Source organism: Gavialis gangeticus, unplaced genomic scaffold (assembly GCF_001723915.1).
Source record: "Gavialis gangeticus isolate Ggan-Ray unplaced genomic scaffold, GavGan_comp1, whole genome shotgun sequence".
NCBI classification, from domain to species: Eukaryota; Metazoa; Chordata; order Crocodylia; family Gavialidae; genus Gavialis; species Gavialis gangeticus.
In genome coordinates, this window is record NW_017728998.1 from 17,813,802 (window position 1) to 17,840,043 (window position 26,242).

A 26,242-nucleotide genomic window follows, 5' to 3' on the forward strand; every position below is an offset into this window, starting at 1 on the left:
CCTCCCACCCCGCTGGATGCGGTCATCCTCACTTGCAAAAGATGAACAACATATATACTTAAGCTCATTCTCCCTGAAAACATTTTTTTTTCTGCTTCCATCTTTGCCTTACTACCAAAAATCCTGGTGGTCTCCCCTTCTTCCTTACTTTTCAAACATCTGTCTAATGAAAACTTTACTGCTTCCAAACTGCATGGTTCAAATTAAGTTTAATATTTTTTTTTTCCCTGGCATTTGAGTCACCATGGCCACATCCAGATGAGCATGGCCATTTGTTTCCCCAGGGAAAAGTAACAGTGGCACACCTGGCGCTGCTGTTAATTGTCCCCAGGGAATGCCCAGGCCACTTGCACCTTGGGTGGGGTGGGGTAGGCTGGGGCCAGCACCTGTGCTGGCCCCAGCAACCTTACCTGGGGCCCTGGGGGCCTCAGGGAGCTTGTGGCCATGGTGCTCCTGAAGCTGGGAATCTGGCCCACAGCCAGATTGTGTCTCCAGCAAACCAGGCTCCGGTTTGAGCCACATGCACTGCACCACTTTTCTTTGCCATGGGTTTTTTTACCTTGGGATCTCCCAGGGTCAAAACCCCCTCCCCTTTCTTGCACTGCAAGGTAAGAGTGAGGGGCACACCTGCATGTGCCATTTGTGGCACCACATACCACGCATCTGCACTCATCTGGATGCATCCAGAGAGTCTGATTTTATGGGACTGGTAGCCATAACATCTTGCACTGACCCTGTCAGATCACAAACTGCCCTGAGTACATACCTGGCTAATGAAGCAAAATGAACATAGATGATAGTGGTGACACCGTTGCTGACTCTCTTTCCACTCAGTCACCTATGAACCAGTGCCCCCATCTTCTGTTAAGAGCTGCTATGCCATTAAGACAGGTATCTTTTAGGTACAGTATTTAAAAAAGGTCCTAACTATCTTTGGCTACTAAAAGATATCATATTTCCATAAGAGTAGCAAAGCTGAGCTCAGCCTCTTGGCCAAATTCCAACTCAGCTAATTATTGCAATTTCAATTATTTTGTCATGTTGTCACATTGCACCCCAGTGATGCATGAATGACCCTTTTATATTTCATTTATAGCACAGGAGAGTGGTTTGAAGCTTATTTGGTAATCATATTTGTGCAGTGGTTTGAAATCCAGGGATAATTGGTGCTATGTATGTGAAAACAATTATCACTAGTGGGCTGTAATGAATTCTAACCTAGGACCTGAACAAGCTTAGGAATGACCCCACATTTATTGAGAACAGTGGTGTTTGTTACATATTAGAAGGGAAAAAGAATTCATTCTCCACGTAACTGGAAAAATTGCTTTCCCCATAGTAATGGGCCTCTTAATAAGGAATTTATAAATCAAATGTATAAATATTCATAGCATTCCCCGTGTGTAACAGAAAACAAGCTCAGCAATGTATAGCACAGCATTTTCACTGATAACTGTAATGTAGTGACTGTTACAGCCCCAGAGATTTAAATACTTGCATTTTATGATCAGTGATGGCTAACAAACTTGAATATGGCTAACAAACTATGTCATTAAGTAGAATGCCAATCCCTTAGGTGTGCAAACTCCTGACTAAAATATGGAAAGCTTAGAAATCTAAAAATATTGAAAAGTTGCAATGTAAAGTTCCATCCAAATAAAAATGTGCTACTTCTACAAAAAAAAAATATTTTTTATAAATTAATCAGAAAAACCTTACTGAGAGAAACTTGTCATTTTTGTTTGTTCCAGCCAGTTAATGCCAATATGCTAAGAATGTCAGGGTGAGCTGCCAAATCACCCGCTATTTTTATAACTTTAGCAGTGGCTGGCACTCTATACTAAGCATTACAATATGACACTGTGGCAGGACGGGGCCTAGGGTGCCATGACCTCCCCTAGTGCCCCCTACCGACCGTGCCAGATCGGGTCTAATGCACCCTCAATATCTCGCCCTCCACGCCTTTGCTGTTAATATTGAAGGGAGGCTGCCTTGCTAACCCTCCTTGACACGGTGCCTTAAGATGTCTCCTGGCTCTGCCTAGTTGCTCGGTGCCCCTGCCTTATGGGCTTCCAATCTATATGCCCTCCCTGGGGCTTCTCCTCGCACTCCTGCCCACACTGGGGCCTGTCTCCCGCACCCTCGCGCTCACGCCCGCACTGGGGCCGGTCTCGCACTCAATAGGGCTCAGGTGGCCTTGGCCTTACCTGGCCCCCCAGACGCCCTTTCTGGGTCTTACGCCCTACTGGGGCTTCCCACAATTGGGGCTCAGGTGGCCTCAGCCTTACTTGGCTCCCAGACCCCCTTTTCGGGTCCTACGCCCCACTGGGGCTTCTTGCCTATGCCCACACTGGGCTCCTCCCGATATTGCCCACACTGGGGCCAGGGTTAGGACACCCCAAAACACAGCACCCTCTCCCGTGCCAGCAACCCTCCACTCTACTGGGGAGCTCCCATGAGGCCTTCTCCAACCCCTACAGCCTCACCTGGTCCTCTGGTGTTACACAACAACAAACAGAAAATACAAAGCCCCTGGCTATAACGTAAATTCCCAGCCAACCTGGCTATCCTCCATACTTATCCCTATCAGTGTTTTCTCCACCCAGTATCATCATACCGACATTGCTCAGGCCATCAGCCTTCCCTGCTATGCCTGCCCTGCTTGCTCCAGCAGAACTCCAAGCCTCCTTGGCTGCCAGAGGGAAACTGACCTTCCGGCCTCAGCCTGGCTGTTTATAAAGGCCAGGCCCTGCCCCCTTCTGGTCAGCTGACCAGACTGGTTGCCCCGGCAACCTGCACCTGTGCTGCCCTGGTGATTGGCAGCTGAGCTCATAATACTGTTGTCAGTAGCAGGCACCTTAGTGCCCTGCTACAGACGCCTATCTCAAAGTCCATACAACTTCAGCATGTCCCTACCAAACAAAGCCTTCTCCAGTCTGGAGAAGAAAAGGCTCAGGGGGGACTTGGGTCAGCCTACATCTTCATAAGAGGCGTACATCAGGACCTGGGAGAATATCTGTTCACCAGAGCTCCCCAAGGGATAACAAGGTCTAACAACCATAAACTCCAGGAAGGCCAATTTAGATTGGATATAAGAAAAAAGTTCTTTACAGGGCATGTGTCCAGGGTCTGGAACAAATTCTCCCCAGAGGTGGTACAAGCACCTACTCTGGACTCCTTCAAAAAAACTGTTGGATTTATTTCTTGCTGGAGTCACTTGATCCAAGCTGACTTCCTGCCTATGGGGGAGGGGAGGGGAGGAGCAGGTCCCAATGATCTCGTGAGGTCCCTTCCAGCCCCTAATGTCTATGAAATCTATGAAAAGCCAGTGGTTTCCGTGGCTCAGTCTATCTTAATCTAGCTAGCGATTCTGATCTCTAGTACTGTATGTCTTGTAACCTTCAAATAAAATCCAGCTGATCCCTCTAGATGACAGTTTAAATTCTGCTTGTTTGACTGTTTAACATGACTCAGTCTTTACCAAACATTTAAACTGTTTTTTAAAATTATTTTCTCAACTGCGCTTACTCTTTTTTCCTGTAATAAGTGTTTATGTTTTGTCTAGTTAACTGTAGTCACTGCTTAATAAATACTGGGCAAATGCATTTTCCAAGCATTTCTATAGTGTTTTGGTAAATGTCTTTATCATCATCATCAAAAAATTACTGAGATTTTAATAACTATTTCTTGAATGCTCAGAATACTTCATACATAGAAGTATGACTAACCAGGATTTGCAGGGGGAAATTCATACTCTAAATCTGATACAAATATGGTTAGTTGCAATCATCATGCAGAATTCACCTTTTCTGCCTTCAGTCCTGTTTTTGCCTAGCTCAACATCCTATTCCCTTAAACATGACACAGTGTATCTGATAATTTTCCATGGCACAATACTAGCCACAGAACCTGTGAGAACAGAGGAGCCCTCTTCGGCTAGGGACAGACATTCAAAAAGCCTGAGCCTGAATTGATTCACTCTTTGCATGTTAGTCTAAGCTGCACAGCTTAAACTGATTAATAACTGGACAGACATTCTCTGTTAAATCAGAATATGAAGCTACATGCCTGCAGTGGCATAAATCATAAGCTGGGGGACACTAGAGCATGCCTGCCAGTCACTGCCAAAGGGGAGGGAAGACAGACACCCTCCAAGGGTCTTACTCCTCCCTGCTGGAGTGGAGGGGGCATGGCCAGGTACCAGCCAGGGTTAGCACAACATACAGGATGCCAGCCACCAGCCGGGGGGAGGAGGGGGCAGCTGCTGCCAGACTAAGATGTGGGAATGTGGAAAAAGTCTTCTCTCTGAAGCAAGCATGTCTTAAACACAGCAATTTGCAAAGTATACAACAGGGAACTACCAAAAATATTCACCTAAGCTAAGGTACAGCCCAGTAAAACACAGCATACACAACTTAGTCTAACTTAAAATGTAAACCAGGAAGACAAGAATTAGTCTTACTAACCCTGACAGCAGAGTGTCTCCTTACAGCCAGGCATTCAGAAAGGCTTTGTTTAGGTATTCCCACCTCTTACAAGTTCTGCTTTATAATGTAAAAGTAGCTCTGCATTCTTTGGTAAAGCTGTCTGCAACTTCCTTTAACTACATCTCCAGCATGTATGATGACTGTCAGGTCTTTGCCGACACTTTCAACCTCTCAGTATGGCCCTGCAGGTCTTAGCTCTGGCCTCACAAGTGCAGAACTTGGATCTGCACACAAGGGACTAGCTTGCCTTTCTTTCCCCCATCTGGGACATGTTGTGGAATTAATCTCCTCCTTGCCTGGCTGCAGGCAAGCTGTGGAGGTGTGGCTGGGGCTGGCAAACTCCAGCTGCAGTCCACAAGGTTTGCCAGTAGGGGAGGAGGGAGGAGAGGGGACAGAGGGAGGAATTTGCCTCAGGGGCCATGGCAGGCCAGCATCTGGCCACACCCTGCCCGTGCTCCAGCTAAAGAACAGAGGGGAGGGCCAGCCCAGCTCACTGGAGCAGAAAGCAGAACTCCACCCAGACCAGAGAGCATGTCCAGATGCCGGGGGAGTCTGGTTTAATTTAAACAAGCAAGAGATCTGGGACAGACATTATATAAACTGGTTTGAGCCAAATCAGTTAAGTCTGATACTACATTCAATCAAGTTTATCTCAAACCAGTTTGGGCCATTTTCAAACTGGTTTACGTACACTGAATGTCTGTTCTGTTACAGGTTTAAACCAGGTTCTGATCACTTAAACCGGTTTATGTATAATGTCTGTCCCTAGCCTTCATGTGCTGGATCCAATGTCTATTGCAATGGTTCTTAACCTTTTGGATTTGAAGCACCCCCCTATAACTTTTGTGAATGGAGTAATACCCAATTTCAAAAACTAATTTATACATTAAAGTGCTCACCTCTTTGTAAATGGGCTGGGCAGTGGGATGCAGAATCACCTAGGCCTGAACAAGCCTGAGTCTGTGCTTATCTGCTTATCTCCTTTCACCTCAGCACTCTTCAAAGGATCTGGCAGCACCCAAGCATGCCCTGGCACCTTTGTTGAGAATCACTGGTACTGAAATCAGTGGAAATGCTCTCATAAACTTCAATAGGTGCCAGATTAAATTCCCTTTTTCCTTCATTTATGGACTTCCAGTCAGTTTTGTCAGATGCCTTAAAGATTCTGCTCTGGCCTTTTACAGACTTTGTTCAAAAAGTTATTTAGTCAATGAACTGGATTTTCACCTCTCAATCATCTAGGACAATCACTTATTTTAGCAATGAATGACATATGAATTTCTTAAAAGCAAATCCATATTTCCTTTTTATTTCTTACTACAACAAGACAAGTAAACCATGGACAAAATCCATTAATTGTAATAATGGAAGGTTGTCATCTATCTTTAACATTGCTGTCCCTGAAAAGAAGTCTAGTAAAGGACGGATTTTCACACATTCCTTTCCATACTTTTTTAATTGTCTTTAAAAATATTTGAACAGGAACAGTCTATTGATGGAGACACAATAAAGTCAAGCAGCATGGCTGGAGACAGTGTGTTAGTAATACACAGTTTTAGTGAAATGTATTAGGATAAGTCTTTAAATATAATACAAACCCCACCTAAACCCAGAGATAGACTGAAATTCTGCAGCTATGTTACAGGATGCTGTGCATTACTTTGAATAAAAACAAACCCTCCCCTCCCGTTCACACTCTGAATAAGGCATTCCTAGTGTCCTACCAAGGCATTAAGGCTGAACAATTCCCACATTACTCTCAGCATACCTCTTAAGAGAAAGAAAAGCAGAAAAAAAAGAAAATGTTTTCACTTTCATGAAGATTACTAATCCAGACATCTGTAGCATGGCAACAGCTATTGACCTAGTGCCTACAACATGATATTCTGCCAATGAAGTGAATCTAACCCATGAATGCCAAAGTAGGAGCAAACCACTCTTATGAGCCTGACAAGTGAAAATACTGTGACATTAACCTCACAAATCAAGGTTCAGGGAAAGACAGGTGGCACAGGATAATATAAAACAACACCAGGTACGCATAACTTATAGTTAATACAAGTACCCCAGCCAAATTAACTAGTCATTTACCTCTCTGGTAATACTGTTGATTTCTAGGGAATTTTATCGGGGTTACATTAATCCATCATTCCTGCCAATATGTGTAAAACTTCAGACACTATGTGGACATGGACACAATTATTGACCAGACCCCCAGTTTATAACCATCTTCCTTCCATGCCTTATTTTTCTCACTACAGTAAGTTGCTTTGGGAAGTACCCTATGGAGTTTCAGCTTACAAATTCTGTCTATTGAAAGAAGTACAAGAACAACAACTGTTCTTTTTGTCTCTTGGGGGAAAAAAGGCTCCCAGAGCCAAAAAATTGTTTATCATTCCAGTTACGTATTTTACTGTAACCTTGTTAAAAAATAAATAAAAGGTGTCAAAGGGAGTAAAACGTCTATAATTTAAGGACAAATTGATGTGTTTAAGTCAGATCAAAAAGGATTCTTCGGTTGTATTTTATGTTGTTCAGTCCAATTGTCAGTTTTTTATTAATTTAGCATGCTAAGCTGGAAACATTAGACATAGGTTTCTACTTGGGAGAACAGCTAAAAACAGAACAAACACTAGAAGAAACTGTGTTTATAATTGCTCTGTTTCTTAGTTGGACTTTGTCAGATCGACTTGGGTGGCAGAATTACATGGAGAGAAAATCTCACTTTGATTTGGAAAAGGTTGTTTGCAGGTGTCAAAACAAAGTCTACCAGGAAACCAAGGGAAAAATTAAATACTGTGAGCCATTATTGCAGGTGTGTTCTAGTGAAAATTATTGTTCTTTTGTTTTATGTCCCAGTAAACAGGATGAGCGGTAGAGGCCAAATGTAGCATAGGAGGAATTTAAAATATTACAAGCTTACAGTGAAACTCAAATTTACATTTTAGGCCAAGATAACGGATTAGAAAATTATTAAACCAGCAGGCTGTTGAAGAAATAGAGCAGACTGAACTATATGCAATCATTGAAGATGTTAAGGAGGTGACTGAGGTTCTAGCACAAAGCTAGTTAACAACACTTAGCAAAAGTCTCCCAAGGTCTGTCTGCCAGCCACTGAGTGCTGGAAATCAGCATGCACCAGCCAAGACCTACTCCAGGATGTTGAGGGAGCAGCGTAGGCTCAGATTTAGGACAGGGTGTCTCTGGAACTCCAAACTACCTCCTACTCAATGAGGTGTGCTGGGAGAGCATGGGGACTGGTATGGGGCCTTTTCATTGGCCAGTGACTTCCAATGCTGAGGGAATTCCAGCTGCAGATAAAGGCCTTCTTCCTGACTCCTTTGCCCCAATACCATACTTCAAACAAGCTAGATCCTAACTGATCCCTTGGGCCCCATGGAAGAGGTCTCCATGCTATCTCATGCAGGTTGTTAAGGCAGGCAGTCTATGCTCAGATTTAGGACAAGATGTCTCTGAAAATATTTGGATCCAGTGACTATGACAGTTTGCCAAGTGAAATGGACTGGCTTGTGGATGTCCTTTCACTACACAGACTGAAGGAGCATTGCAAGCGCTGAAACCCCACGTCCTGGCTCTGGGCTGGAACGGAGTCTTTCCTCTGTGCACATTTCACAAATACAGACATCCTGGCTACACCGGCCTTACCTGGGGGAAGTGAACTTCAAAGTGGAATCCCCTGAGGGAAAATGTCCTTTGTCCTGTGTAGGTATCTGGAAGTGGTAAATGTATCACAATCCTAAAAGTTGTCACTTCCACTTACCGTGTGGAGAGGAATCAAAGTTTGGTTACATTTCAGTGTATAGAATAGACATTACAAGGATGTTTCTCTGATGAATTAGCTGCAACAATACCACAGCATATGTTAATATTTAAAAATACGCATGGGTTTCTGACTGGGAAATAAAGTAGTTGTACTGAATAAATCCAGCAATTCCCCAATATATTAAATGCAAACAGACCTCAGAAAAACAAAGCACAAGACCTGAATCCACAGGCTAAGAATGAAAATTTGTGTTAGATCAAGGTTGTTTAGCCTCCCTTATTTAACTCAAGATGTTGTATGGATTGCAGCTCACATGTTTCTTCCATGAGCATTCATAAAAAAATTATAAGAATGAATTACTTTATTTAGTTATGATGCTGACATAAGAAAAGGTGACACACCACAGAATCACAGGTCCCGATAAATTCCACTTCTCAAAATATATACAAACCAGACAGGGAAGCGAGTATTTACTAGCTGATTTGTACCATAGCTGTTCTACCGTCTTATTTGTATAAGGTCCTCACTGATACTTCGCATTCAAAGCTCCACATTTCTGGTTGCTAGAGGGTGTGATGATCCTTAATGAGAGCAAAAAGAAAAGAAGGCAGGGACTAAAAAAAAATTGCATTTGCAACAGACACAACAAAGACAGGAATAATCAAAACAATCTGAACATTGAACAACTTCATGCAGCTCTGAAATCTCCTATGTATTTTTTCATCCTTATCCTATAATACACAGCTTTTGAACTGGGGATTCAGCCATCAGTGACCAGCTAAACTGGTACAAACCTTGATTTACAGGCCCATTTGAAGTAGAGGCAAGGCTCAACAGGGCAAGCAGAAATGTTACCTCTCCACACTAACTTGTCCCAGTACAACTACAGCAGAGGCTGAAATGGAAGCACATTTTTGCCATTAAAAAGGCCCCTTTTCAGACTACAGATTGATGATTCTGTCTTAATAATATCCTAAAAGATAGCCTCATGTCATGTTTTCTGCAAAACAGTCATCTCCAGCATCAATAATAATTTGCCACACTCAATGTAACCACTATTTATCTATAAACTACAGTGATGAGATTTGTTTGGCATATACATTTTAATACTCTTTCTAGAACCATGTATAGCTACTACACTGCTGATATAGCATGATGGCCTCCACATACACCTGGACAAAGATCATTTCATTTCATTTTGCAGCTTGCCATTATAATTACTTCAAAGATTTGTTTGTACTGGCATAACTTGGACACAACCATAAAATGATAATACTCTCCAGAGGGTTTCACTGATGTCATTTCCATAAACCTTGACACCATTAAATTGTCCCAGTGGACATATTATTTCATAATAAACTCATTATGAAACTTTGGTGACAATGCTAAGTCCATTCAGTTTAATGGGCACTTTGTCAAGTACCATCACTCAGAAACAACAAAAAAAACTGATCAGCATATTAAACACAAAGGGTTAAAATATGTTGAAAATATTTGGCCCAGTTATTTTATTATAAGTTCTTATAAGTTTAAGTGGCAACACAAAACTTGAAGCTTGTGAGCCTGGCTATGGACCTAGATGTCGCTTTCTCCACAACAAAACATACTGCAATTAAACTACAGATAGACACCAACAATGTTGGAAATTTATAATTCTGGATCTACACTTATCTCCACCAGCTCCTGTGAATTTTTAATAGAGACATATTTTATTTGGCAAAAAAATCCATAGTAGACATTTCATAGGGGCTTAACCCCAACTACCTTAGCTCCTTTTGAAAGCAACACGCTTAGTAAATTATTTCCCAATCTCTTCAAAACAGTAATTATTACTGTTATTAAGCTAGTTATAAGAACCCACAGCATTCTACACAGGAGTGTAGTTAGTACGGGGATTAACTGACATTAATATATCACTTGGCTTAAAGTATATTGGTATTCAGGGTACTCAATGCAATAAAGATGCACAGTGGCATAAATTCGTTGCAGAAAGAGTTAGACACCTATGCAAACTACTTGGAATTTCCTTTCACTTTTCCTTAATTCTATAGTGGCTTCTGACCAACACAAAAGTTTTATCCATATTTCACATGCAGGGCTAGATGGCTCTATAAAAATTCCCACCCACTGTCCAAAATCAGGGAGGCTGCAAAGTATAAGCATGAATGCCCTCCAGGTTACGTAGCCAGTAGCATCATAGCATAAGCCTAAGTTCACAATGGCACTTGCACAGTTCCGAGAATAGTGTAGTTGCACTGATGTTGGAAAACACGTACTTGTAATTTGCAGTAAAGACAGAGCCTTGAATTCTGGACACAAGCCATAACAGAGCACCCCTAAAGAAATGTTCAGATGAAACAATGTCCTGAACTGTCTATGTAAGTTTTAAAATACATTTTGGAATATAAGGGTTCGAGTAGACTGAAATAAGAACCAGAATGTTTTCTCAAAACAAAGTGACAGTTTTGTTCCATTAGATAATAGCTCAGCACTAATTACTGCATCAACTCATCATTCAGTACTGAACTCTGTGATGTTTAGGATGAACTTCTTACAAAATTCAGTAACTAATCTATACCAGAGACAGCTACTGCCATATGCATACTGCTGAATCTGTGCAAACTACCAGTATTAGAAAGGCCACAATTTAGAGGGTTCATTCTGCAAGAAGCATCCTCAGCTCCAACTCACAACAGGAGTTAGGGAAGCTCAGTATTTTGGGATCACTTTGCCCCACCACCTCACTGAAGCTTTGGCACAGGTTACCTGTATAAATGTCACAAATCTGTGGAATTTTATGATGTCGGGAAATCATGGTGTTTTTAAAAGTCTCAGGTGAAGGCTTCATGTCATTTCAGGGGTATATGTTATAGCCATGTTGGTCTAAGGACATAGGTAGACAAGGTTCTTTGGGTAAATCTGATATCTTTTATTAGACCAACACAAATAGTTGGAAAAATTCTTCTTTGCAAAAAAGAATTTTTCCAACTATTTGAGTTGGTCTAATAAAAGATACCAGATTTACCCAAAGAATCATGTCATTTCAGCCCTGCACAACTTTGACTCGCCACTGAGTCTGGTGAGCAGGAACACAGACAGCAGCCAAGACTCTCTATTCCTCCCCTGCAGTAGGAGAGGATTGGGGGAAGTGATATGTAGCCCAAAAGCAGAGAAACCAGCATGGGATCTGTGGCTTCCCTCCCTCCACAGCCAGAGTGGAGGGTGGGGAGGGAGAAATCTTGAAAAACTATTTGGAGGGTGGGTAAAGAGAATTAAGTTTTTGGGGGGGGGCGGGTTATAATTAAAGGACTGAAATCTTGCATCTGTCTCAATGAGTTGGGGTTGGGTAGGGTGGAGGAGTTGGGTTAGGGGCAGCAGGGGTTGCACTGGCTGGACTGGAGGAGGTGTCCTGGCCCGGGGTACAGAAGAGGGGAAGAATAGCCAGGGCACAAGACTGAGAACCAACATGCTCATTGCATGGCACAGAACATATACCAGAGCCGAGCTGAGAAACAGGGTTTGCAGGGCCAGGGAAACCAAAGCACAATGAATTGGCCAGCCAGAAGCAGTAGGGGGTTAGTTGGCATGGAGGAGGGAAGATACAGCCACGGAGGGCTCACCTAGGTCTACATCAGCTCACTTAGGTCTATGTACATCCTTTAAGGCTACGTAAAGTGCTTTTATATAATTATTTAAAAGTATTTTGATTTGAAATGTAATAAAACAACTGAAAACAATAAAGACGTGTTAATAAACTGTGGGTGGTGGTAGTGTGCTGGGCTTTGGGGAGCCCCCTAGCCAAGCCCAGTTGGCTGGCCTTGTGCCCCCTGGCACTGCCCTCTCTGGGGAAAGCTGGGGGCCAGGACTGGGTCTCGAGTAGGGGGGGCCATGCAGATGGGAAAGGGGCTGTGAGGCATGGAGGGACGTGTATTGCCATCCTGGCTAGGGGAGGGAGAAGGGACCTGCAAGACAAAGCTCCTTGCAACAAATCCTGAAGAGCCCCAAGTGGTCCTGTCCTGATGGGAGGATTTAAGGGAGCCCAGCTTTCCTCTCATGAGTCCTCCATGGTCCCACCTACCCTGGGAGGGAGGGAGTTGGTGAGTGGAGCTCAGGTGGCCAGCAAAGAGCCCTGCAAAACAGGACCTGAGGCTCCCCTCCAGGGCGGACTGTGCCTTTAAGGCTGGCACAAAGTGTAGGAAAGCTCAGTTTACTTGAGGAGACTTTAAAGTTTCACATGAGACATGGCCCTTCCCCTATGTTCTCCCCTGGCCAGGTGGGTAGAGCAAGGTGGTGTTCCCTTGAGCACTAAGTCTGGTCCTGGATGGGGGCGAGCTATGGAAAGCTGAGGGGGTTAGGTGCAGGAGGCATGTTCCCATCACCTCAGGCAGGAATGGAGCCACAGGGCACCCAGGCCAGACCACTGAGAGGCAGTAAGGCAAGACCCTGGACCCAGGGAAGCATGTGTCCCAGCATCTTGCTGCACTTAAGCCTGGCAGTCCCCCACTCAGTGTGGAGCCCACAAGAGGTAAGACTCTGGATCCAGGGAAAGTATCCTTTCCCCAGCCCCAGGATCTCCCTGTGGGGCTTAACAGCAATGGGTCCCAGAATCCCTGCGTCGCACGGTCTCCAGTTGTTTAAGCTCCAGCAGCTCCATGCTCAGCATGGAGCCCGCAGGCAAAGAGACCATGTAGCCAGGGACAGCATGCTTTCCCAGCTGCATGATCTCCCTTGCATTGATCCCCAGGTGCTCTGTGCTCAGCATGGAGCCCTGCAGCAGAGAGACCATGCAACCAGGGAAAGCAAGCTTCCCTCACAGCATGGTCTCCAGCGAATTGAGCTCCTGCGGTTCCCTGCGAAGCACAGAGCCCAGGGCAGGGAGACCAAGCGTTTGGAAGAAACAACCTCATATCTTCCTGGACTAGAGCTCCAGTGGCTCTGTGCTGAGCATGAGCAGCGAGACCCAGGCAGTGAGACCGTGCAACTGGACTGCATGCTCTCTCTGCAAGCTAAATGTTGAGAGGGCTGTTCTCAGCATGAAACGGGGGACTACTAGAGATTTAGCTGGTAGGAGGGGTAGAGTGGTTGGGACTTGTGAATCCTGGGATACTGGAGGAATGAAAGTGTGACATTTTGTTTCCCCAAAGCATCCATACAATACCTGGGCATGACCTGGGCAAAATGATCAAAGATAGACCTCAAGCTGTAGTGGCGTATCATTGAAACGTTTAAAGGGTACTTATGGCTGTTTAACTTAACTAATGACTGCTCTCATTTGAAATGCATTTAATTTTCAGGATTTTTTAAGGAATCCTGTGCCAAAGCCCTGGCTTGAATGTCTGCTCAGGAGTAAATGAATGTATAGTGAGGTGAAGCACAATGTGGAAATGAAGTTGTTTTTAGGCCGGGGTAGGTGACTAATAACACATTGCTTAGACATAGCAGATAGTGGGGAGGGGGCGAGAGGGGTGGTGGAAATTAGCTACTTACAGTGTTATCTTCTTGTTACTTTTCTGCGGAGATTTTATTCAGTAGCAGTTCAGAAATATAATTAACAGTCCCCAGGCACAACTGAAGGGGTGGAATATTAATGAAAAATTTAATCTTCAACATAAAAATTCAGAAAACATTTGAATATGCTACACACACATATCCATTATTTAATACTTAAGACCAATTCAAACATATTTCCTACCATCCAAGTCCCCATTTCTTGCTGTATGTAGAAAAGTTGCAGTTGTTAGCCTAGTCCTGCTTACCTTGAGAGCTGACATATTGCTAAGGGACATGCTTAGGAAAACCTGACAGTCATCTGCATCCTCCTGGGTTTGTTTTATGGCTTTTGGAGTAGCTGGGGGCGGGGTGGGGCAGTGGAGACTCTTGTAAAAATCTTACAACAATTTGGAGTCCTTGCTCACAAATTTTCTTTTGGTTCAGAAATCTAATCGTGCTGAGTGATTAGCATCCTGAAATCTCCTTTTGAACAGATGAAGCCAAGGCTGTTACAACAGATACACATTTACCAGCAATGATTCCTCTGGTCTAATGGAAATGCTTCCAGACAAACCAGGTTTCAGCAATTCACAGGCACAGAGCATTTCTTGAGATCAGTCTTCCAGTAAAGAAGCCAAATTGTACCTATAATGTGGGGATTTCTGTGGTCCCTCACAACAGCTTAGTGCATCGAGAGGGAGATCTCTTGTACAGTTTTCACGGTCTGTGGAATATCTGATTTGGGAATTAGCTAAGTACTGCATGCATTGGCTAGACAGCATCTATTCAAGCTGCACAGACAGAAAAGATGTCCGTTACAGGCAGTGTCTGTACATTCAGCATCTTCTAAAAGAGTGTGCCACCATCCTATGCCCCCCTTATTGCAGGTGTAAGGAAGGTGTCAAGAATGACATCATAAGAGAAAGCAGGGGGAAGATTTAAAGAAACCAGGATAAATGAACAAGGATAAAAATAGAATAAAGAAAAGAGATGGGAAGTATAACAGCTTCACTGCAGGTGTGAATTGCTGTTCCTTAGTGTTACATCTCAGTAAACAGAATAAATGCTTGGTGGTGTGTGACTGCCTTCCAATCAGCGAAAGCAACGTGCTGTGACTAGTAATAGGTCATCTTTCAGCCTTCCTTTCTCTGGGAAAAAAAACAATGACAGTGATTAGGGTAGAGATGGACTGTAAAAGGGATGACCAGTCCATGCATTAAGTCAGGAAAGTCTGTAATTTCATGCAGTAAAATAATCATTAAAGCTTAAATTGGATTTTGCAATCTGCCTCACTCAGTTAGCTTGGCTTGTCTGTAAAAACGTTACAGACATTAATTAACCCTTTGTCCACATCCTTTGAAGACAGAATCATCATGCTCTTAGAATTCCCAAAACAGCCCTCCACAAGATGTCATTTATTTTGTAAACTAATATAGCTCAAATAGAAACGGTTTGTTTCATGATTAGGAAAATTTTAGAGAATCGCAGTTAATGAATATTGCAGGTGCTCTATCCTCTCATTAACTAAAAGATGCGTGTAAAATCAGTTTAAATAGATAAAACTGGTTGGTGCAATTAACTACTTTTTTACATCACAATATTGACCATGAACACAGCAAGACACCGGTTATAATAATGAATTTGAATTTACAAATGGCCTGATTCTGCAGCACTTCTTTTAAAAAAAAATTTTTTTAATCTCAACCAAGGTTTTCGCTACTAAAATTTGGGATCTCTACCTGTGGCAGATTTACATTGGATTCCCAGATGGAATATCCTTTGTTTCACTGTAAAAAAAGCTGTCTAATGGAAACAGTAGTAAAAGTGCTGCCCTGATTAAACTGCTGAAGCCAATTAGGCTTCACAAAATACTCAGTGCTTGCAACTACCTAACTCTGGGATATCTGCATTTAAGAATATAAGAATTGTCATCTACTGGACAGACCATGGGTCCATCTTGCCCAGTATCCTGTGTCCCTGAGGGGCAGAGAGTGGATGCTAAAATGGAGAGTGACCTGGATAAGACCAGGGTTTGTTTTTTTTCCACTGTTCCTCTCTCACTTGCAGACTGGGTTTCACTTGGGTATTAAAAGAGGATGTAAAGAATTAATTGTATTTGGGCAATTAATAGACATGACCAGCCAAGTTATTGGCCATTTCTGGTCTATTTGGGATTTTTTCTGAGGTATTCCTACAGGGGCTCCCACTGTAGGCCTAAAGGGACCAGCAAGTTAACCACTGGACTACAGCAGCAAGACTAAAGTAAATTAGAGGAAGAAAAGAAGCCACAGTTTTTGTGAACTTTGAATGATGCTAAAGCAATGCCTTATATTTAAATAGTTTTTTATGGGCTACAAGGATAGCATGGGGAGTGAGAAGTTTCATCATCCTGAACCTACCAAAGTCTCAGTTGTTATTGAGTAGTCATGACATCATGTTTGGGATTTTACAGCTGGATTGTTCAAGCCCTTGCCATATAGAGGCCAAAGCACAATTGGAGTTGCAGCTGTCAAGGGACATGAAAGGTAATAGCGTTTTCTACAAGTATGTCAGCAACAAAAGGAAGGTCAGGGGAAGTGTGGGTCCCTTACTGAATGGGGAGGTAACCCAGTGACAGAGGATGGAGAAAAGGGTGAAGTGCTCAATGTCTTTTTCACTTCAGTTTTCACAGGCAAGGTCAGCTCTCAGACTACTGCACCAGGCACTATGTTTTGGGGAGGAGGTGAGCAATCAACAGTAGTAAAGGCACAAATTAAGGACTATTTAGACAATTAGATAGGTATAAATCCATGGGAACAGATGGGTACTGAGGGAGCTGGCTAATGTGACTGCAAAGCTACTAGCCCTTATCTTTGAAAACTTACGGTGACTGGGAGAGATTCTACCTCATTGATAAAGGGCGAATATAGTGCCTATATTTAAGAAAAGGAAAAGAGAGGATCCAGAAAACAACAGACCAGTCAACCTCATCACAGTCCCTGAAAAAACCGTGGTGTGGGACCTCAAGTACTCCATCTCAAATAGGGTTGCCAACTCCTACTGAAGCTATTCCAGAAGACTTTTTGTTCCAACATGACAAAAATGTCATTCATTTCATTTTTTTTCAATATCCTATTAAAATCTCCCAAATTGCTTTCAGTAATCACTGAGAGATCAATGCCAATTCTGGTAGACTCCCAGCCAATCCAGGAGGGTTGGCTACCCTAATCTCTAAGCACTTGGAAGAGAAAGCAGCATGAATTCACCAAGGACAAGTCATGCCTAACCAACCTGATTGCCTTCTATGGCTAGATGACTGGCTCTGTGGATGTGGGGAGAGCAGTAGATGTGATATACCCTGATTTTAGCAAGACTTTTGATACGATCTCCCACAGCATACAAGCAAGCAAAGGAAGTATGGGTTGGATGAATGGACTGTAAGGTGCACTCAGAGGGTAGTAATCAATGGTTCGATGTCTGGGTGGCAATCCCATGCACCGGTACAGGCTAGGGATTGACTGGCTAAGCAGCAGCTCTGCAGAGAAGGACCTAGGGATTACAGTGGACAATAAGAACCAACAGTATGCCCTGGTTGTGAAGAAGGCTGATGGCATACTAAGTTGCTTTAGTAGGAACACTGCCAACAGATTCAGGGAAGTGATTATTCCTCTCTATTTAGCATTGGTGAAGCCACATCAGGAGTACTGTGTCCAGTTTTGCACCCCCCACTACAGAAAAGATGTAGACAAATTGAAAAGAGGCTGGGGATTGATTAGGAGACTGGGGAAAAGTACTCTTGATGAGAGGATGAGAGAACTGGGCTTATTTAGTCAGGAAAAGAGAAGTGTGAGGGGCGATTGACTAGCAGCCTTCAACTCCCTGAAAGGGGGATCCAGAGAGGATGGAGCTGGACTGTTCTCCGTGGTGGCAAATGACAGAACAAAGAGCAACAGTCTCAAGTTACAGCAAGGAAGGTTAAAGTTAGATGTTAGGGAAAAAACTTTCTTACTAGGACAATAGTGAAGCACTGAAACAGGTTACCCAGAGCGGTGGTACTCTCCATCCTTGGAGGCTTTTAAGACCCAGCTAGACAAAACCTTGGGATGATCTAGTTGGGAATGATCCTGCTTTGCGCAGGAGGTTGGACTAGATGACCTCCTGAGGTCTCTTTCAACCCTAATTTTCTATGATTCAATTGGTTTGTTGTAAAGCCTGCATAAAAACTTGATAATCCATTGGTGGGCTCAGAACACAGTCTGTCATGCTGACCAGCGTGCTCTTGTTTTACCCTGTCTGTATCCATCTGTTACATCCTTTCTTATGGTTATATATTAAGCTCTCTGGGCTGACACTGTCTTTTTTGCTCTCTGTTTGTACAGAATGTAGCACAATGGGGTCCTGCTCCATAATTAGTGTTCCTAGGTACTTTGGTAATACAAACAATAAAGTAAAGAAGAATTGTATAAGTGGTCCTACCTCCAGGGCTACCAAAACTAACAGCTTCTCATTTCGCCATTATGATGGCTATGACTGCGGCTGCATGTTCACCCAAACCCATACTTCCCTGCTGATTAACCTACCAGTAGAAAGAAAACTATGTGACACTAGCTAATATTTTTTTCACCATTACATCTTGTCCCCTAAGGTTACCACTTCAGAGATAAATTAAGTGGAATTATTTACATCTAATTTACCAAATAACATTTATACACAATACAGACTCCCTTTGGATACTACCTGCCTACTCTCTTTTATAGGTAGTGTTTAGCAATTAAGCTACTGAACATCTTTGTTTCTGATCACTCAGTAAGTGTTTAAATCAGAAAGAGGACCTAGTGAATGACTCTATGGGTCACAGGAGGGCCAATAAGCCCCGAGCAAAATACCTAGGGCAAAAATTGAAGGGCATGTACTGATAACAGCTGATGCCTGTTATTCAAAATTTACTAAAGCGATGTAAAGAACATTGTGATGATTTATGTAGGTAAATAACTTGTGAGATGCAAAGGTTTGCACATCTTTATTATAATAAAACAACACCTGGCGCCCTTTTGTTAGCATCTGCATGTTACAAAAATAATTTGGTCAGCATTATTGGCTTGGAAGATAGCCAAAGAGTCAAAAGCAATTGCCAGCAAAGTGGAGTGCATAAACTGAAGAAACACAGATTATTAAAGGGCTGGGAAGCATTTTAACACCGAAACTTAAACCATACTTTGCTCCAGTTGGCAGTTTGATGGTATTGGGCACTGATAGTTTCTATTTTTCCACGCAGCTCAAGTAGTATATTCTTCTCCCTGTACTTTGGGATATCTCATTTAAACCTAGAAGACAAAGTTCCTTTAGGAGCAAGAGGTTAGTACATTCGCCATTTGCTCCTCAGCTAAGGCAGCCCAGTAGGCTAATTATCACTAATTAAGGTGATGGTTTCGTGATATGGACTTCTACAACCAAGAAACAGCTCTGAGATTACCATTACATCACGCACTGTGGACCTTTCAACAACCATTATAATGTAATGATATTCCAGGGTCTATCCAGCTTGGACTTCAAGTTCTAACCCGAGGCAGAAAGTGACATTTAATATACATTTTAGACATGGGTAATGCTGTATTTAAATATGATTTAGTGAAATGTTCAAATATACCTGTATTTGGTAAGTGAGGGGAATACAGGAGACTAACGAATTAGTGATACAACAAGTGGAATATCAAGTCTGATGGAAAACTTTCCACCACATTTGTGCAATGAGTAGGCTAATCAGGGGCTAGGGAGTAGTATATGTTGGGTGAATCATTCATAACAGATGACTTAGTTAATTCACTTTTTTTCCTTCTGGGATTGTCTGTAAACAAGGAGATTTTATTCCTTTTAAAAAAAATTGTTAATAGATATTGTTTTCTGAATCGCTACTGGCCACTGTTCATTGTGCACATTTAAAATTTGAAGTCCTATCCATTTTGATCGAATGCGTATGTCACAAGATGTGTTTCTATTTCTTAAACTATGTGAGAGTAATTCTCAGAATCAGGCTCCTGGTGTGAATTCCTCAAGGTCCTGTTTTTAATGAATATTCTAGGGAACTGTATGAACACTACTCACTCATCACTCACTATTCATATGAACTTATCTGCTGGTGGCTTTATTTTTTTGTGAAAAGGAAAGGCAAAAAAGGTACAAATATAACCATGTAATTAATGAAAAATTCAAATTAATAAGTGTGAAAACCAAGTCTAATACATTCATGCCATGTAAAGAGAGATGAGGCTCTTACAGTCTTGGATATGGCTTCTTGCTCGAAGGCTGTTGTATTTTTTCTTCCTAAGAGTAAATTAAGTAGCTAAGGAATGAATCTGACCTTTTCACAGTCCAGCCACAGACTTGTCCTGTTTATAGACTGTAGCAGATATTATAGTTACAGTAAACCTGACTTACCTTTTCTAAACCCTATTTTTCATGATTTACTGTCTCATCTGCTTCAAAATGCATTGAACTGAAACATGAAATACAAGTTGGTAGCCTAGAAGCAATGTTTTATGTACTTACAAAAATGGTTCAGTTAGTGTATTTTTTAGTACAGAATGCCAAAAAACTTATAATTTGGACTTCCTTGAAGTGTTCTTTCAACAATCATTTGATCATATGAGGCTCATTTTACATATGAAATGCAGTTTTGCAGGCAATGTTCAAAACTTGAAGTTGATTTATCCCTTCCTTCCAGTATTTTGAACAGAAAGGATCTTATTTGAAAATCAGCTTCTAGGCACAAGATGTGACAGATTTAAAAGCATTTTTTTCCAGAACTGATACCATTCGAAACAAAAGGAAAAATAGCATCTGCCTTAGGACTCTGTGATGAACATACATGTCAATAGGCTTTGGCAAATGGCTGATGCCATTTCCACTATTTAAATGGCTTCCCGCATTTACCCACCTGCACCTTTCTGCCACCCGCTGGCTTCCCATTTACACAGTGGACACTATTCAATAAACAACCATTTAATCAATTGGTTCTTTGCAACGTGTTTTCAGAGAGTCTCTGTGAAAATTTAAATCAGTTACATGAACAACATTTAGCTTTGCTCTTGTTTTCTACATGGAGCAGCTGACATCCTGAGTATTGCTGTTGCTAGTTTAACTGAGAGATTTGATATACCAGACTAAAGCTACAGTGACCCAATGTCGCTCAAACTATTGTCCATATTTGGAAGGTGTACAGTATCTACTAAATTACGTTCAGGACCCTTCTCAAACTGACTGCACCAGTTTTGAGTCAACGCTCCATCTTGCCTGCTTCTTAAAACAAACAGGCATGAATTTACCAACCTTGAGTTTACAACCAGTACTCAGGATAATGTCTCCACTGAAACTAGCAGGAAACAATGATGGTCACAATGTAGATTACAAAAGAGGCCAAACTAGAACAGGACCCAAAATCTCATTGGGGTACAAGCCTGCAAATACCTACTCGGAGTATAGCCTTAGTCATATGAATATAGGATTACTCACCTAAGTAGGTTACTTACGTGAATAAGTTAGGATTGAGCCCTGAAGCATTTGCCACCTACTTACATCTTGTACAAATGCTGTAGGTTTTTCTATTTTAAAATGATAGCACAATTCATAAACATATGACTTACATTATAGAACAATGAATCTCTGGTGTCATACTAATTAAAAAGCTAGTATTACATTACTTCCTCAAGGGCTCATTTTATAATTTTTAGGATTATAGCACATTGATTAATTTATACAAGTTTTTAATCCCTCAGTATTTAATGAAGTCTAGGAACTTGGGAACGTGTGTATAATTTAGATTTGTATAATTTTATTACATAGGAGAAAAGTTTAACTGGTCATGTACTACTTTATATAGCAAAGCATATGAACACGACAGTTCAACAAGCATCTTATTAACCATTTACAATCAAAATGTTCAGGTCTAAATGAATTCTGGAATTATTAGGGTTTTTTTTATTTTGCTTGGGCCTCCAGCCGACATTGCTTGTTCAGTTTTATGCGCTTGTCAAAAGCCTTTTAATTAGCTACTGTGTAACAACTGAGCACAGTGGGAAACTAATATCTGTTCAAGTATCTTCCATATTACCTGGAATGTCTTGAAGACCACATTGTCTTTATCTTGTAAATCTTCACCTTCATCCAACTGGCTCATCAAGTGAAATAGCATGTTTTAAACCTAGGCCAATAAAGGTGCATTATATCCATATTCAATTTATAGTAACAAAATAAGTTGATAAAATATAAAAAGATAAAATATTTTATGAAGCTAAACATCAGTATTGTATTTCAAACATGAATCTGTCTTTGTATCTGCAATCTTGTAAATGCCTTTGAGGTCACACTAAGGTATCTAAGCATCTGATTAAACCAGCAAAAAGTGCTTTTATTTACACTCACAAGCCATGGACTCAAAAGAAAATTGGCCCTTAAAAATACACTGTATACAGTGCATTCTCTCCAAAGCTATCAAAGACCAACAGATATTATTAAGACACACAATACCTCTGGGATCTGGGCTAAGTAAAGTGCCACTACACATCTCAGATAAGAAAATCCAAGCAATGAATTGTTAAGTGAGTTACCAAGTTCACCCATCAGGTCACTGACTATCCCCAGCTCTAATCACTAAACTATACATACGGCAAGTTTATAAAAGTAAATGATGTTTATGAAAGTTAACATGGCCAAGTGATAGCTAAAGTAAAATGGGACAAGAGTCTGTAAATATCTAATGGGTGCATACACCAAAAAGCGGGGATGTAACAGGCTTCCCGCCTGATGGCCAGGCTGCAAATGGCTCAGCTGACACTCTGCGGCTGAAGGCCCACTCCCCATTGGCACAGAGCCCAGAGGCCACATGTTTAAAACCAGCCTGGAGGCAGGAGGAAGGCAGAATGTGTTCAGACACCGAAGATGAAAATGCGTCCAGACACCACCCCTGGAAGCAACCCAATACTCCCCTCCCAGTTGGTGAGCCCAGGAAAGCAGCACATGCATGCCTCGGCCAGGAGGTAACTGAGACTGAGAGGCATGCATGCCCAACCGGGAGGCAGCCAGGGAAAACCAAGGTGCTGCTCACACAGCCAGCCAGAAGCCAACTTCATGCACCAAGAACAAGTCACCTGGACTGAGCCAGAGGAGCCCATCAGTCCATGGAGGGTTGAAGTCCAGAGGCAACGCCGAGCCTCTCAACCCCACTCATGGATGACCTGGCACACTGACGAGCGCACTCACCATTGCAGAGGAAGGACCTCCTGGAGAATCAACAGTCAAAAGGAGATGGGAGAGTGCATCCCAGTGGGCCCTGTGTGCACCCAACAAGGATGAGCTCTGGAGGGACAGCTCACAAGTCCCATACCCCCGCCCACAGTGCAGCCACATGCCTAAAGTGTGCTGATGGGGGACAGCTATGATATTTGGCCCCGAGCAGGCCAGGAAGCAAGCACCCTGAGGCCCTGGTACACTTGGCCTACTGGCTGACTGGAAAGAACCCAGGGTAATAGAACCAAGTAACCTGAAGGGGATGAAGGGCAAGGGAAACAGACCCTCAATCCCCAGTGCTCAAGACTGAGCGGCTCAGCATGGGGGCAATGGTGCCCTGCCCACCACTCAGACTGATCCCTTTTAAGTTAAGTTTTTTCTTGTGCTGGCATTTTTCTTGGAGAGCGGCAAAACTGTGGGGAGATCCCTGTGGCACCTGTGTTCTGTCAAGCTGCCACATGAGAAAAATCTGCAACTACATCAAGGCAGGGCCTGGATCTACAGTAACACCTGAGTGGAAAGGGGTGGGGTGTAGGGGAAGAGGAACCCCACAGAAGATGCACCAAGGCAGGTGCTCCTGAGCCTGTGTAGGAAACACTGAGCAACACCCCCAGAAGTACCAGGATCAGCCAAGTTCTGGTGGGTGAGTAGGCTCAGGTGCAGCCCTTCCTGGGTGGCAGGGTGAGGACCTGTCACAGAGGAAAAATTGTTTAATATTATAAATTAGGGTTACACTGTGGAACAATGCAAGTTTACTTACTTAAAATGGCTGTTTCAGACTTTGGAAAAATCTTTCTGGTGTCCTGTATACTGAACAACAATTCGGCATTGTTTTGAGGCTTGAGTAGAAGTTCTAGTCTATTCCAGGCCCATAGGCAATGCCACGTCTACTTAATCACGTGCATCTTATTCAGCAGTTTTCCTTTTGTCCATTTCAAAGTTTCTCGTGTTTTCTGCCTCTGTCTCATTTGAAAGTAATTATTAATTTCTTTAAAACAACAAAAACCTGGAAACCTGGTAATAAACAGGCCTGATAACATGTTGTCCTCCAGCCTCAACATTTGGGATTTGGGGCCTGATTTAGACCTTGTACGATCATTTGCATTAGTGTAAAATAGTCAACAAGGGTGCCAGTGAGTGGAGAAGCATGGCTTGTTAGCACGCTCTCACGTTGCTCAGATGTAACCGACTACACAAGGAGTCTATCTAGCTTATACCTAGAATACAAGACATGGTGTATTTTTAAATTGAATCAACTAACAATGTGAAACGATTTTAACACCTCTTAGGGCATAGCTTAACACCTTTACAATTGTATTCAGTGTTCATGCTGAAACCTAGGTGATAGCCTAAGCTACAACACAACCAGCCAGCAGGATGGCAAAGATAATAAACTGTCTCTGTGCTGAGGAATATCCCATAAACTCTTAAGTAACTTGATTTAGCTCACTGTTTAAAAAAACAAAAAAACAAACAAACCCTATTTTCTTAATATAGACAGACCCAGCACTAGAATTTACTAAGCCACAACATGCCCATTTCCTCTTCTAAAGAAAGCACCTTTAGATTATTAAATATCTATTCAGTTTATGGTGTGGCACTAGTCAGAGAGATAATTACACAGCAAGAGGAATCATCCCCCTGTGAAGAAGTTGGAAGAAAAGGACCTATTTACTTGGACTTCCCACAATTATACTCATTTCTAAATATTTTTGAAAAACTGATTGGCCTGTCATGTTTCCACTCCAGATAGCAGAACGTGATCATGGGTATGATTAAGAGCCATATTTTTCATTGACAGTGAGGTGCATAGTTTAAAGAGAGTACTAATTACGGGCTCAATTTCCTGGGGGGCTTAAATACAACACATCTAACAATGTGACAAGGCTTTATTATAAGATCTTGTAATTGCCTTTTATTATTTTAGCAGGTATAGAATACTACAGATTCACTGAATATTTCCCCCTTATCACATTTATAATGGAAAAGATTTTTAAGGTGGAAAATAAAGGAATGACAACCTGATAATATTGTAAAACTTGTTCTTCACGTACATTGCTTCACAGGAAAGCAGACTGAATCTATAATACAAGCGAGCAAATCATTTACACCAAGTAGTTTATCCAGTGAATTTAGCCTCCTTTTCTCTTCTCTACTTCATATTTCAGTAGTTTGCTCAAATGTATTTTAGAGCACCCCATTATAGTACCAAGGAGGCGGGCTATGAGAAATGTCGCTCAGTGTTTCGTTTCAAAGCTGGTTTGATGCATTTCGAGCTTGAAACAGCAACATTGAAACAGAACAAAAAGCTTCAAAACAGCTTTGAAATGAAATGAGGACACTCAAAACTTCGAAAGTTTCAAAATATTTCAAGTTTCAAAGCCTCCTGGTGGCTCTTCCCGCCTCCCACCGCTGGGTCGAGCTCCATGGGGCTGTGGAGCCACTGGGAGCGCAGCCCTGGCTCTCCCCTGCCTCCCACCACCAGGCCAGATGACAGGAGGGCCAGCAGCGGCATCAGTCTTCCTCAGTTTTGGGCATAGGCTGCACCCAGCGCCGGTCCCTAGAAGCAGGGGCAGCTTCCTGTCATCCGGCACAGATCCGAGGGCCTGCACCACTGAGAGGAGTCCGGCACACCTCCAGGAGGGCTGCGGGGCTGTGGGCCCCCAGATCTGCACGCCGGATGACAGGAGGCTGCCGCTGCCGGCAAGTATCACGAGTTTTGCTTTATGAAGTTCGAGGTGAAGTGTCCGAGAAGCCTCTGAACCTATCTCCTTGAAACTTAACAGGCTTCATGACCTCAGAACAGGCTACCACCCCTGCAATTTTCATTCAAATCAGGTAAGAAGTGACAAAGGTTTACGCATTTTCATGACTCCCTCTTACAGCCTATGAGCAAAACATTGAAACGCGTTGAAACAGTGAAACAGTTTTGATGAAACAAAAGGGGACAGTGCTTCAAAATGAAGTGACAAAATGAAACGCTGTCCCTTCGAAACAGCGAAATGGATGTTGAAGCAAAACAATGGTGTTTCACACAGCACTACTAAGAAGCATTGTACCTTTATCTTCTTTTTGGACAATGCATAAATCAGATCCTAACCATCTGACATTACTGATTATCCCAAATAACTCATTCATAGTATTCTTTACCATATCATTTTGGCCATAACCCAAGTTGCTCACTCTGCCTAAATGTTCTTCCCCTTGTCTCCCACTTCCA